At 36.6% G+C, this 15840-nt stretch overlaps 1 protein-coding gene across 2 annotated transcripts in view; it reads left to right on the top strand.

Annotated features, from left to right (window-relative positions):
- Positions 1–318: 318 nt before the first annotated feature.
- prrc2c (proline-rich coiled-coil 2C) overlaps positions 319–15840 on the top strand; it is a 63425-nt gene continuing 47903 nt past the window's right edge. For both annotated transcript variants that reach the window (XM_077220746.1, XM_077220745.1), the window contains exon 1: positions 319–702. The gene's annotated coding sequence lies outside the window, so the exon portion shown is untranslated. The remainder of the gene's footprint in view (positions 703–15840) is intronic.

The raw sequence follows: 15840 nt of genomic DNA, 5'->3' as shown, positions 1-15840 counted from the left end.
CTTTACATGGGTAGATTTTGTGAAGTAGGCTATATTTTAAAAGTGTACCTCTTTAACTTTATTCAGCATAAAATGTATATGGATTTAACCATGCCTATTTCTTTCCAATAAATATCTGCGATATGTGCATTCCAAAAATAATTCCCTCGAGGAGAGAATTAATCTGATATATTTATTATTACAGAAAAGAGAAAATATTTTGATAGTTTTTTAATAGATAGAACCGTTTAAAGGGCGCCATCTGCTGTGTCTTACATGTTAAAGGCGCGTCTGTGGTCGCTGACGCTGCGCAGCGCCTGTACGCGGTGACGTCAGGCTCTCGTGGATTGGCGCTCTGCCATCTTTGATTGTGCGACAGGCCGCGGCGCGAGCGGGGGCCTCTCTCGAGCGCACGAGACACCGCCAACCGGCCGTTACTGCTCACCTCACACCGGCCGCGCGACCAGACAGAGATAAACACAACGAAAACGACAGAGAGAGGGAGAAAAGGGCTTCTCTCTCTTTTGTGGAGGAGGTTTGTTGGGTCGCTAACCGCTCGGCTAGCTGGGACTAGCATAGCACGAGCTTTTGTAATCCACAGCCGGCCTCTCTCACACACACATACACACACACGCTCCAACACAATACAAAGGACCAGGACTCAGACCTTCTGGACGGAATAAACGATATTCCTGAAGAGAGTGACGGGACCGGCGGAGACAGGTATGTTAACTGTTAATCAATGTGCTGCTGCTGTAATGTTAGTGTACGAAGAGAAAAGAATAGTCTAGCTAATGTTAGCAATGCCATGAGAAACGACAAATCACGCAACCAAACCCCGTTTTCTTGTTCTCTCACACAGGTCAGCATTAATATGAGCAGCTTTAGTGTAGAAATTGCGGAAAAATGATTGCCGGAGACAGAATTTAGGGAAGAATGGGGGTTTGGAGGCCACCTCACAGGGCCCACTTGACCATCCCATTTCAATAAATGACTAATTTTGCCGGCAAAATTGGTGGAATTTGGGAAATGGTTTAACTTGTTAAATAATATGTTGAATCCATCCACACGACCTCTACTTGGTAGTTATATAGGTGCATTTTAAAGCTGAAAGGCAAGTTCGCAGTCATGGGGAATACACTAGTTATTCACTGTCCTATTCTTGGTTGTGCAGAGGTAGGTTAGCCAAAGGTGATGGCTCACATGACTATTACAGTAACGTTACATCAAACAAAACATTAAAATCAGTGCATGCAAACGAGCTGCCACAACTTCCACTTTAATACATGCAAGATGCACACAGTAGTACTGCATGCTTATTCCCCAACATGTTGACTTATCAAGCGCTTGTGATTTAACCCTTTACACTCTGTTATATTTGATGCACGAAAGCTGCTAAATTATCAACTATACTTGGCTCAAAAACATTTTTTACAATCTTCTAGATGCCTTCTCCTTCTGATTGATAATTCATACTTTTTTAGCAAGTAAAAAGGTCTACCTTCAGGTCATGTACATGTCTTTTTGCTGTGAAATATTGAATGAAGTAAACATTTTTGTTAGTAATATTGCAAGATGAGCATTTACTGGACTAAAGCAGCTTAGGTTTGCTTGATTATCCATGTTAAAATTTATAAAATATCAGGTTTTGTTTAGGAACATTTACTTCTACATCTCTCTATCATCATTTGTATTTCATTGCATTACATGCTTTGCCTCCACAATAAAAACTACAGGGCTTTTATCATAAGACTAATCATTTCAATATGATCTTACTAAAGGCCTGTTCACACACGTGACAATAACTATAAAGTTTTAAGTTATTCTAAATCAGAGAATAGGGAAGTCCTCACACTTCCCACAGTTTATTTTATTTTATATTTTATCTAAATGTTCTGACTGTTTCATATGTCAGGCTTAAAGTTAAACTTGAAACTGGCCATCAGCAGCTATCTTAATGGATACTTCATTCTGGTGTGATCCACATCACAAATGACTCATTCCTTCTCTATGCATGATGTTTTGTGGGCCTTGAAACCATAGATTTATGAGATTTTGTGAAAACTGCATTAAACTGAGCTAGTCAGAAGCTTGGGGTCAAAAAACAACAGAGTCTTTCAACAGAAGCAGATAGATACATGAGCATCAGTGGAGGAAGACTTGATCATTTAACTTCCACTTAAAATAACTCTACATATTCATAAGAGGAAATGCCACCAAGGACACCATTGGTCGACACAAGACCAGCCTTGATGGGTGTTTTTAACAAAGAACAGCAGATCAAGTGAACAGATTGAAGCTTCCTGGTAACTGTGGATCTGTTTGAGCTGGGAGGTTTCAAATAAGAGTGCTTTCTTCATTGCTTTAAGAATGCCCCTCACCAATTTATTGAAAAGATATTGACTTAACTCATTCCTCAGGGACTGAGGCTCAGTGCAGTGATTGCTTGGATGCACATTTGGGAATATCAGAGGAAAGCAGCAATTGGCTTATGTATTTGGGAGGCAGATGGCCTGGTGATGGGGGTGGGATTGGATGTCAGGGGTTGGGATTGAAAGAATAAAGATGTTTTAATTGAAACCTCAAGTGAATCTCACCATCTTAGACCAAGTTCTTCATTATTTAATACAACTAGGCCAACACACTACTGTATCTTAGTGTTCCTCTGCTTACAACACAAGTAAAATGTGTCACAAGCCTGGAATTTGGTGCCTAAAAGGCTCGTTTTCCAGACTTAACCATTTTGGTCTTAGAGATCTAAAAAATGACTCGCACTCTTTAGGGGGTTTTATCCATTCATCTGTCTGTCGCTGGCTCCTGGCAGTATGGAATAAATTGGCAATTGAATGATACCCTAGACTTTGCGTGGTCCCTTCGGTTGAGTTTAGCTACCTCTAACCTTTCTTCCCTCTACAATAAACCAGACAGCTGTATTGATGATGGCTCTTGAGGTCTGGATTGAAGGGAAGTTGGCATTTAGCTGTTGAAGCTGCGCACAATTTTTCCTCATTGAAGTGTTTGCTATAACCTAAAGTAAAAGATGACTGCTTTCACTTTCATTTTACCTTGTCTTTCATTACTCCTGTCTTGTAATGTGACTTTTCTTTTTTGTGGAGCTGGTTTGCATGATGTTTTGTTTTATGCACTATTTGTACATATTAAGAGTGTGCTATATGAACAAAAAATTATTTCTCAATAACGATAAGTATACAATATTTTGCTGATTGTGTATGTGTTGGTACCTTTACCTAAAGTTTTTGATATTCTTCATAAACTGTGTGGTGCTTAGTTTGCAGCAATGACAGAAATGATCTTTTCCAATAAGTTTAAAAAGATTTTTACCTTTTATAAAAGCCTTTTTTATTATTATTAATTAACCTAATTAAATGTATGCATCATCTTGTCAAATTCTTTCTTACATTTAATCAAATGTAATCAGAGTAATGAGATACAATAGGGCCGTTACCAATCAAATGAAATCAGAAAAAAATTCATCTTTTCAATGCAGAGGAAACACTGAAGCTGCATCTGACGTGGCATTTAGATGAAGTTACACAGACTGTCTAGTGGAGCTCAGAGGGACATGACTGCATTTAACCTACAAAGATATACTGTATACTATTTTGTTTTAAACCTAAAACGGTAAGCCTAATTGATATTTTGAAATTATTTAAAAAATATGAAGATACTTTAAATGTGAAATTATAACCACCAGTAGGTGTCAGTAATTCACTGTTAATGAGAGTCATTGAGTTTCAATTGATTAATTCAAATGGCTGATTCATTCATGAACAAAGTATTTGACTTCACATATCGTGTCTTTTGCGTGCTCCAGTTCTTAATTTAAAATGTAAGAGCATGGCAAGCATTTTTTGTCGAATCGAAATATATTTGTCGAAAAATGCAACAAAAAAAATCTAGGCGCAGCAAAATGAAAAAAATGCATCGTTGCATAGCAATGACAGACAAGTATGTTTTTAAACGCGATATGTGAACGGCCCCTTAAAGGGTTAGCTCACCCAAAAATTTAAATTCTATCATTAATTACCCTCATGTCATTCCAAACCCATAAGTTCCGTTTATCTTCGGAACACAAATTAAGATCTTTTCAACCCTCTACAATGCGAGTAAATCACTCACATATGCGACCAAATCTCATGCTAGGCGACAAACATTTCTTTAAATAGCCAATGGCTAGTAATTTGGAGAGCGTTTTGTCCCTCCGTTGATAGCTACGCAACTACCACTTTGATGCTTCATATAGTTAAAGGGGTGGTAAAACACATTTTTTCAAAGGCTTGATTGTGTTTTTGGGGTGCACTGTAGGGATGTGACGGTGAGGATATTTTCCCACCAGTTAATCGACGTGTGACAACACCGGTAATACCGGTATCACCGGCGGGGGATTTTAAATCACTAATTTAAAGGCAAACGTAAAATGCACGTGTTTGCACGGGCATGCATAATTGTTGGTAGTGCGGAGCAACACTGGTTTGTTATTGTGTGCTGAATTGGCGCTAATTTGAAAACTGAAATAATTTTTTTTTACACCACTTATAAAAAGCTGGTGCAGCAGTGTGCACTTTGCTTTTAAATTAGCGTCAATTCATCCTTCGCATGGAGTTCGATGCGATCTGACAAATGAAAATCCACCATATTTTGTCCGACAAAGCAGTCAGGAGAGTTAGTAGATTAACGTCGGTGGATTTTTGAACTTGTCTTTAACTGTATTATATAACTGTTATAAAGGAACAGGCTCTACCGTTTGAAAGTTATTAAACAACATCGCATGCTGCATTTCAAATAAAGCGCACGCCTAAAACGGCTGTAATATAGACCTAAACAACGAACGATTGAGTGAGACGTTTCAAATATGGCCAGGCCCAGGCAGACTAGCCTTAAAGGGTTAGTTCGCCCATTTAAGACATGAAGTTGTATGTAGGGCTGCAACTAACGATTATTTTGATAATCGATTAATCGGACGATTATTTTTTCGATTAATCGGATAGAAATTAAATTAGATTTTTTTTTTATTATAACTAAATAAGACCGTAAATCAGGGTATTTATGTGTAAAAGTGTACTTTAAAAAGTGCAAAAGCCACACATTGAGTTTTACTAATATCAATATTTGCATTGTTTTTAATGATAATTGCTGATGGCAAGTTGACAAACATGATTATTGTTAAAGAAATGATATCCAACATATTATGTTTTAACACAATTTTTGTTAAAACAAATTTACACAGACATGTTGTTCAGATGTGAATATCTGAACTAAAAACAAACTAAAAACATCTAAAATATATAATTCATTTAATTTTTATTTAAAATTAATTATATATAAGGAATATAAGGATAAAGAATATAATATATATTATATATATAATATATAAAAGAATATAATATAAGGATAAATTGATTAAATAAATATAGAAAGACTGAAAACAATTGTGTGAATGTAGAGCCGCAGTAGATCGCGTTTGAAAAACAATTAAAACTTAGTAGACAAATGCTATAAAAAGAGAACGGAATGGAGGTAACGTTACCCAGCAAGCTAACAGGCTTGAGTAAAGGACAGGAGAAATTATGCATTAGTGCACAAGCATTCGCTGAAAACCATTGAGTACAGTGACTAAAAAACAATATTTTACTGCTGCTGTCATTAACTGCCTTTGTATTTAATGCTTCACTTTGTAAACACCGTTTTAATTTAACCTATTTCTGCGGTAGCGCTATTTTAATCCATCACTTACGTTGCGAGCGAACTGATTGCACAACCTGATGCTCGAGACAAAATACAGACATCCCGGAAGTCCCGGGAGTCTCCCGCATATTGATTGCGGCTCCCTGATGCCCGCGAATTAGTTCAAACTCCCGAAATCTAGAGCGCGCAAGCAAGAGCGCGCATGCGAGACAGAAGAGACTGCTCCAAACCGTGTAGCGCGCGCGCTCGGCAGAGCACCTGAGGGAGAGAGACCTTGCGTGTGTGTGCGTACCAGTAAACGCTCCCCGTGACGTAAGCAGACCAACTAATCGATAATGACATTCGTTGACAACGATTTTCATAATCGATTATAATCGATTTTATCGATTAGTTGTTGCAGCCCTAGTTGTATGGAATCCTTACCAGCACTATAGTGCATACACACTGACCCACTCTGTAGTCACCTCCCTGGTCAGAGTTCTGGCCGCTAGAAGTTTTGCAAGAAAGTACTCCCGGTTAGTTTCCGGGGCCTCAAAACTGTGCGTTTTTACGTTAAAAAAATATTTGCGTTTCAAAGCTTGATTAATTTAACACACAAAAAACACGCCGGTCAAAATTCATACCTCAGTTTTAATCGGCACTATTTTCTTTCCATTTCTATCAATCCGCGCTGCTGTCTACGTCAACAGTGTGTACGTTCTGATCAGCTGTTGATAGCGCGACTCGCTGACAACATGTCTGACTGCGAAACTTCTGATGATGAAACCAATTTTAGCTTGATGTCAGATCGTACATCATTAAAACAATATTACGATGTATGCAGCATAGACTATACATATTGTAGTATCGCACCCCTAATTTGATTTATCATGTTGTTGCTTTTTAACTCTGTCCTAGAGGTGATCAACTGCTTAAATTGAGACTAATTGCTTCAGCGTTCATTGTTGATTTCATATTAAAGCTGTGGATTTCTTACAGCCTCTGAAGATTTTTGTGTTAATTTTTCTGTTCTGGATAGCACTATATATATATATATATATATATATATATATATATATATATATATGAAGATATATATATATATATATATATATATGAAGATATATATATATCTTCATATATATATATATATATATATGAAGATATATATGAAGATATAGTGTGGCATTCATTCACACTTAGTGCGCAGAGCAGTATTGTGGTTGTGCGGTGTATCTAATTGTGTATGGACATGTTGAGGTGACCATGTTGCTTCTACTGTGCTGTTTTGGCATAAGGAAGGACTCGCACCACATCAATTATGAATGGAGCCCCATGTGGCTCACTGTAGATTTCTGCAACCCCTCCTTTACTGTCAATTCACTATCTACACTAACATAAGCAAGGCTCAAAATTGCAACCATTCTGGTCGGAAATTCTCGTGAAATTTAATCGGTGCGATCTAAAAATATATTTGGGAGCATTTGTGTGAGTGCAAATAATGGTTGTGCTGCGACCTGTTATCATTTCTCTACAAAACGTTCGCAAATTACTGCACACGCACAGTGTGTACCTTATGTGTGCTGATACGCGTTTACGCGGTGGCAGGACCATCTATCCCAACGTTACATAACCAATCAAACTTCATCCTTACGTTTTTAACTTTAAAAGCAGATTTTAGATTGGTTAATATTAGCTGTCACTCCCTTTCATGGTGCTCCGTTGTCATGTGACAGGGAGCTGACTATCGTGCGAAATTTAAAAGGCTGAATAAGACTGAATAAGAGAGAAGATGAAACGAACGCTGACAGATTTCTTTTGTAAGCCGTCACCTAAAGTCACAAATAATCTTTAGGTGATGTGGTTAATGCATTGCGTTCACTGTAAAGCCTGTGGGACAGAGTTTGCAGGTAACAGCGTTCGCAACTGAATCGATACATTTTAAGCGCGAGAGCTTGGTTAACCTCTTAACCTTCTTCAGTGCGCCGGCGCACTGACGCGTTTTTTGTTTATTTAGTTCAAATTTACTATCAGATTTAATGTTATACCTTGACAAACTATACATCGTTAAAAAGATATAATACTCAAGATTCAGTATTTGACCACTATTGTATTCTGAGAAACTTATAGTGACAGTTATGTCTTAATTTGTGTCAGGAGTTATGAAATGAAAAAATTAGTCGATACCTTTAATATGAATTATGAGCGTCAGCTGGTCCGTTCATAAAAAAACACTCCGTGCTGTCGTCATGACAGCGATTCACAAAACATCGTCCCTCAGGGCTTTAGCTCAAAAATGTGCAGACTTGGAGAAATATTGACATATTCTCATAGATTCACATCATATTTCTATAGACAGGAATAATATTTATTGAATTTATACCCAAATGCGTCGATGTAATCATTATGATCGCTTCTTACTGAGATGTGCTGTATTTTCAATTCATACCAATAGCCTGAGGGCGCTATATGCACAATAACAGTCCATATATGGATCATGAAGAAGACCCATAGTCATGTGACATTCCAGGACGTCACTGATACAGAAAGTAGCTGACAGAGATCGCTGTAACATGCAGATAAAGATGTTTTGAAGACAATAAACATGATTGCAATGATATTTGAGTTACCTGTGTTCTTCAAGCCATGCCAGGTATTTCATAATAATAGATTATATTTATAATGTAATGCTAATCGATATAGATTTCATCATCGGTCAGAACACTATAAATAATAAATTTTCTGTCGGATTTTTTTTTTATCTGAAGCCAAATTAGATCACAGAAGATTATTTAAAACACTCGACTTGCGTTATAAAGTAAGTTTGGAGCATAAACATGGTTTTAATCTCATAAATGGTCGTGTATTGATGGTGTGCTAAGCTAACATGCTAGCTAGCCCAGGTGCACCTGCCACCAGCAGTTATTGTTTTATGATTTTTTTCTAAATAGTAGGGCTGTAACGATACGCGATATAAAATCGAAATCGCGATACTCAGGTCCACGATCCTGTATCGCGATGTGAGAAGGCAGAATCGCGATCACACCCCTTCCAACTCCCAGAGTTATCCTTCCTGTCCAGAACCAGGGCTCGAATTTCGGCGCGGGTATTGCGCATAATTCTAATCATTCCCGCAGGTCTCCCATTTATAATGTGGGAAATTCCCGCAATCGTAATCCACACAGATAATAAAATAAAATCATTCTTTTAACAACTATCTTCCAGACGCAATTTCACAAACAGCGTGAGTGTTCAGCGGTGCCGCGCGTCTTCTATCTCTTCTCATAATGTTTTGTGCAAGGCAGGCATCAAGCGCTGCGGCGATAATACACACTCGCGTTTTGGAGTCGGGACCATAGACTGTAAGGTCGGGACATGACGGAATATTCACTTGCACAATCGGGCCAGCAGTGCATCGTGACTGAAGTCTTTTTAAGTCTTACCAGTTTAAACATTCAAGCGATTTTAAACTAATCAGTGCTCGCGCGCTCTCTGAGATTATTTTCTATGCGCACATTCATAGAAAATCCGCCTCAAAAACAGCTGGCTAGTAACTATTTTTCGCGGATTATATTGCTTTAACACGCAAAATTGTCAATTTCGGTCTTTGTGAGTAGGCTATACTCTAAATAGGCTATAGTCGGTTTTGTCTTTAATAAACATAAAACGCATGCCAGTATAATGAACACAGGATCCGTGCACTAGCTCTTAAAGTGACGGCAGCCATATGTGTCTGTCATTAATTTTGTTGTCAAAACAACAAAAGATGGCTTTAAGTTAAAGGAATCAGGATTAATAGCCTATGTATTTAATTTATTCAGGACTAAAATACTACCCAGTGTTATTTTCCATTTGATTACTTTATTCAGTATCTGTATATAAATACTAGTGTTAGACCTATTCAAAAACTTTTCTCTTTAATTGTCTTTATTTGTATCTTTATTCTATTGTATTTATTTGAGCTACTCTTTTCAATTTAATTAAACAATTTAAATCAAGCTTCCTTGTGATGTGTAAATTCTTAACAACAATAGGCTATTACCCCATTGTAAAAATGCAATGAGCGCAAACATTTAGGCAAGATAAATGTAATAATTTTGTTTGGAAAAAATGCCCCCCCTTTCTCCCCTCAAACAAAAAAAATCCCCCCCTACCCTCTCCCCTCCTCCCAAAACTTGAAATATAAATTCTCAGAAAGTGCATTAAATTAATCCTCAATTGACCGGCAACACGTCCAACATGCAGATGCATATTACGGCACCATCCCGAAATCAATTTAGTTGGAGTACAGAACACAGCCCAAAAGCAGCAGCCTACACTGCCGTATAGTATAATAATTTGCATAGTTATTATTGTTCTTTGGTGTTTAGATTATACAGGTTTTTCCTAATGTTATTTAATAAAAATACCGGTATTTTTTTTCTTCTCTCAAAATCTCTTTTTTTCACCACAAGCCCCGCCCCCTCAAGCCCCGCCCCCGTGATAGAATCGCGATACGAATCGAATCGTGGGTCAAAAATCGTGATACGAATCGAATCGTGGGTTTGGTGTATCGTTACAGCCCTACTAAATAGGAATGCTTACTGAAATGTTTCAGTGCATTTGATACCAGTTTCAAATATTTAGTGAGAACTTTGATAAAAGAAATTAGGGTTTGAAACCCTATGAATAGCCTGTGAATAGCCAGTCGTTAGTAGCTATAATGCAGACAAAAGAAATGCATATTCAGAGCCATAACCAGTCTTGAGAGGTGTAAATGTGTGCAGGGAGAGACTCACACTGAATGGGGCTCGTTTGCACCACAAAATAATAGAGACAATAGACTGAATAGATGACTCAGAAGATGACTAAACATCAGTTTGCATTTTAGAGTCTAATCAAAATAAAGTAATTTGACATGATCTTGAAAAATATTTAACTAAATACGGAGTTTTAGACTTATCATTTTCAGATTTTAAATATAAAATGGTCACACATATGGCTTTAGCTGCAGTGCATTTCTAGATTGCTCCAGGGCCAACTTCAATTTTATTTTTATGAAGATGTTTCATAAAAATAAATTTCTAATAACTTTACAAAACTTTGAAGCTATTTAAACATTTTTTTTTCATTATGACAATAATTAATTCTACATTTACAATAAACTACTAGGTGTCAGCTTTCAAATGAGATCATACTTGTGCTTTTAGTGCAAAGGGTTCATGAACTGTATCTGTTTAAGTTTGGGTATGTCATTTCTGGGGATTTTTCTAAAGTGGCCTTGAAGGTTAACAGGTTAAACGCGGAGAGAGTGCCAAGCACAAAATATGCAGGGACAAGTGTGTGGCAAACAAATCAGGTTCGATTTAAGGCTTTTAATCGCCAGGATTAGAGGTCGACCAATAGTGGATTTTACCGATACCGATATTTAGGTTTGATCGTACATGCCGATAACAAATAATTCAACTTTTTTATTTATTCGATATTTGTTCAAATGGATACTGGATTAAAAACAAACATAACACCAATTAGAACAGTGCTGAACTGAAATGTGCTCAATTAAATGTATAAATATGAATATATTAAAATGAGAAGTTCTACAGAATGAGCTCTATACAGAAAATAATTTAAACATTAAAATATTACAGGTTTCGTTAGCTATAACCTAGAAACATATGTACATTTCATAGGTAACACTTTGCAATAGGGCTGGGTATCGATTCAGATGTTCAAATTTGATTTGATTTTGATTAGCAAGCTCTCAATTTGATTTGATTTCGATTCCCGATTCGATTTTTTAAATTTTGATTCTCGATTCGACTCAATGAATATAAATGTAATACAAATCCTATATTTATAAAAAAGAACAGTGAATATAAGTTTACAAGTGGTTAATTAATAAAAATAAATTAAGAGCCACACACCTGTATATTAAACTTTTTATTTTAGGTACACTTGGGTACATTAAAACAGAACCCAACTCTGTTTCAATTCCATACGATGAATAGACATGATTTTGATGCAAGATGCAAAATTGATGCTGAAAATTCAAATTCAATTCAAGTCAGAACAGTCACATGCCTTGATCAAACAGGATCATGTTATTTTATTTTTAAGATAGATAAATAAATATCTGTTGTATTTTTCTAGACAATTTTTTTACATTTATCTCACCTAAGTGTTTGTTTTTACAATGTGGTAATTTTGTTAAGAGTTTATGGAACACATGGACGCTTGATTTCAATCTTAATGTTTGAATTAAATTGAAAAAAGTAGCACAAATAAAAACAAGTGTTTTAAAACATAAATGTTTTTTGGGTAGGTCGGAAATACTACAGAAACTGAATAAAGTAATCCAATGTAAAATAACACTGGATAGTCTTTTAGTCCAGACTAAGTTAAGTACATAGGCTATTAATCCTGATTCCTTACAATTAAAGCTATATTATGTTGTTTTGACAACAAAATTAATAACAGACACATATGGATGTTCACTTTAGGAACTAGTGCACGGATCCATTACCGTTTCATTTTACTGTCTGTCACACACGTTTTATGCTTAAGACATCAGTGACTGTCTTTACGGGGTTACTCACCAAGACCAGAGTTTTGACATCATTTTGCATGGTTTTGACCGTTAAAGCGATATAATCTGCGAAAAAGAACTTTTGTTACTGGCGAGCTGTTTGTGAGGTGGATTTAGGCTTTACTGTATCTGCACGCAGTAAAAAAAAAAACATGTCAGAGTGCGCGAGCACTGGATAATTTAAAATCACTTGAATGTTTAAACTGGTAAAACTTAGAAAGACGTGAAAATGATAAACGTTAGTTACGATGCAATGCTGTGCAAGTGAATATTCCGTCATGTCCCGACTCCTAAACGCGAGTGTTTATCGACGCCTGCAGCGCTTGACGCTTGCCCTGTGCAGAGAGAGAAGGCGCAGCACCGCTGAACACACACGCTGTTTGTGAAATTGTGTCTCAGAGTAAGTTTTAAAATGACTGATTTGATTTTATAATGTGTGGATTAAATTTACTCATACAATCTACTAAATGTTTGCGTGAATTTCCCACATTATAAATGGGAGACCTGCAGGAATTAATAAAATTGTGCGCAACGCCGACATTCGAGCCCTGAATATGGAAAGAAAATCGATTTGTGGCCGTTGAGAATCGATTTTGAATCGAACACATTTAAAAAAAAAATGTAATTGAAAAATCTATTTTTTTTTTGCCCAGCCCTACTTTGCAAGTCCTATTTGTTAATAAGGATGCATTAACTAGCTTTCATGAACTATATGAATTATGCAATATACAATGTACGTTTTTTCTGCATGTATTAATATGAGCAATACAATTGTACATTTATCATTCATGTGTTAGTTCATTGTACATTAAGGTAATAACAGATAAAATAAGAATTAAAACTCAATTTCAAATGCATCAGTAAATGTTGAAACTAACAATGAATACTTCTACAACTTTAATTAACCTTAGTTAATGCTAAAAATTTAATCTTATTATAAAGTGTTACCATTTCATATAATTCCAAAGTCATGCTTAAAAATGGCCATTCAAATTTAATAAAGACCATATATTTTATATATCCTATGTAGTCTCTCACTTTATTTGCTTCTATTTTAGAACTCTTGATGATGATCTAATCAAAATAACAAGATGTATTGTAGTGATAAAACAACTTAAATCGAACGCGTTTCTAATTTGTTTTTATGTCGGCTGCATTAACATATCAATGTTGAGAAAGCATTCACGTCACTAGCTTTAAATATGAAACTTCGTCGGGTAATGAATGCATAAAAGTGACCAGCTGGATATAAACTAATGCAAATAGATGGAAACAATTGCGCCATAAAACAATTGGGTCAGGTCTGCGTTTGTGTTTGTCTCATTGTTTTAACCGCTTGAGGTAGGCTACTAATGTTAGAGTCCTCACAGCCTCAATGGCAAACTGCTGTTCTTTCTCTGCTAATGCAGCATCCAGTCAACAAATGAATTACTTTATAATGATATGGTAATATGTACTTTAGTGTTCTGTATTCATACCGTTTCGCTGTCGGTGTTTTAAATGCGTGTCTGAAGTGTCAGCACTCTCTGTGCTGCGTGTTCTCCGCGCTGGGCGCAGCCTCACGTGTTAACGTAAACAACTCAGCCAGTAATAGTTTTTGGTCCTCTATAGGCCGCTCTCGCTCTGTATAATGTCAGCAGTCTCTTCTCAGCGCTCTCGTACAGTGTAATGACAGCACATCTTCACAGTCGCTCCAGCAACGGACACAACCCGGAAAAACTGTGGGTGTTGATTTTTGACGATAACGTTAGTTCCACCAATCAATTAAAGGCATCGATATATCGGCAAAACCGATGAATCGGTCGACCTCTAGCCAGGATGCTGCCGATCATTCCACTCTACTGGCAGAGCTAAACGTCAAATTTAAAACCGCATACACCATCGTCAAAGAAGAGCTTGCCTTCACTAAATTTAAACCTATGTTGCAGCTCATGAAAAAGAACGGAGTTGCGATTAACATGACACGTGCAAATGACAAATCATGAGCCAATATCATCGGGGTGAGATGATGTAGAGCCAGGGAGACCAAATTTCAAATCCTGGCCACAGGATGTGTAAAGCCCCAGTGATTGTTGGTGTTGATTGGTGTTTTTAAATAAAAGAAATCGGTCCCACTTTATATTAAGTGGCTTTAAGTACTATGTACTTACATCAAAAAATAAGTACAAAATACTTGTGTTGATGTTGTATTGTGAAACACTTGTGCTGCTATTGAGGTGTGATACGGGTAAGGTTAGGGGCCGTTGTGATGGTATGGGTAGGTTTAAGGGTGGGTTAAGGTGTAAGGGAAGGGTAAGCAGTGTAATTACAAATGTAATTGCATACATTCATTACAGCTGTAACACATGTTTTTACATTGAAATTAATAATGTGATACAATGGACTTAGTGTACATGCAGGTATTTTCAGAATATAAGTACAATGTAAGTACATAGTACCATTAGCCACTTAATATAAAGTGGGACCAAGAAATCTGTTAATATATAAGTTGTAGTTGTGGGGCTCCTTAATTTTTGGTGGGTGCTCCTAAATATTTGCTGGTGCTCCTAACTTTATGAAGTTGGGAGCACCAGTGTTACCAAGTAAAAAAGTTAATCTTCGAGCACTGATTAGCATGGCAACATGATATGGATCATTGATTTAAACCACTGATATGTAAAGATGTAGAGTTCTGAATCCCTTTGCAGTCCATCTGCTTCAGTGACATGCAACTAGTAATATACAGATACTGTATGTTGGCCTGGCAAACTAATTGGTCGATATTTTGAAATCATTAGTGTGTGTAAAATATATTCAGCACATAAGAATCTGCCTCAAACAGGACGTTGGAAAGTTTAATAAAAGACTGATTTTGCACTTAATCTTTTAGTTATTTTCTGCAAGTAAGGGCCTTGGCCTTAAATAAACCTCCCAGTTTGAAGCACTAAATTAAATTTAGTAATGTTTGTGAAAGTATAAAGGCTATCATTCGCAAATGCTGTGTTTAAGGAAAAACGCTGGCTCACATGCACATTTGTCGTTTTCTCCCTCTAGATGCTCAACAATAGCTTTTTCTTTCCAAAGTTGCAAATTTAACTTGTGCACAAAATTGTAATATGGAAAAAAAAAAATTGTGAATAAAGCACCGTTTCCATCCAGTGAGCCCAAGATAACAAAATTGTCACTTCCTGAAAAAACGGCATTAAATATCACCAAGAAAAATGGAAGTTGCTGCAATAGAAGGCACCGTATATAACAATTGCGTACAATACATAATCAGGGCTCGAATTTCGGTGCGGGATTGCGGGTATTGCGCATCATTTTAATCATTCCCGCAGGTCTTAAGTTTATAATGCGGGAAATTCCCGCAAACATTCATTCAATCTAGCATGCCTATGAGTAAGTTTAACCTAACAGACTATAAGATCAAATCAGTCATTTTAAAACTTTCTGTGAGACGCAATTTCACAAACAGCGTGAGTGATTCTGCCAATGCCGCGTCTTCTCTGTCTCCCAAAATAGTAGGGGTGGGCGATATAGCCTCAAAATTCTATCACGATATTTCAAGAATATTTGCGATAATGATATTTATGACGATATAGACATTTTTTTTTTTGTTGTTGAAAATTTTC

Source organism: Siphateles boraxobius, unplaced genomic scaffold (genome assembly GCF_051911475.1).
Source record: "Siphateles boraxobius isolate OS27281-9 unplaced genomic scaffold, OSU_SipBor_1 8, whole genome shotgun sequence".
NCBI classification, from domain to species: Eukaryota; Metazoa; Chordata; class Actinopteri; order Cypriniformes; family Leuciscidae; genus Siphateles; species Siphateles boraxobius.
Note: the sequence above shows the minus strand (reverse complement) of the source record. Positions and strands in the feature narration are given on the sequence as shown.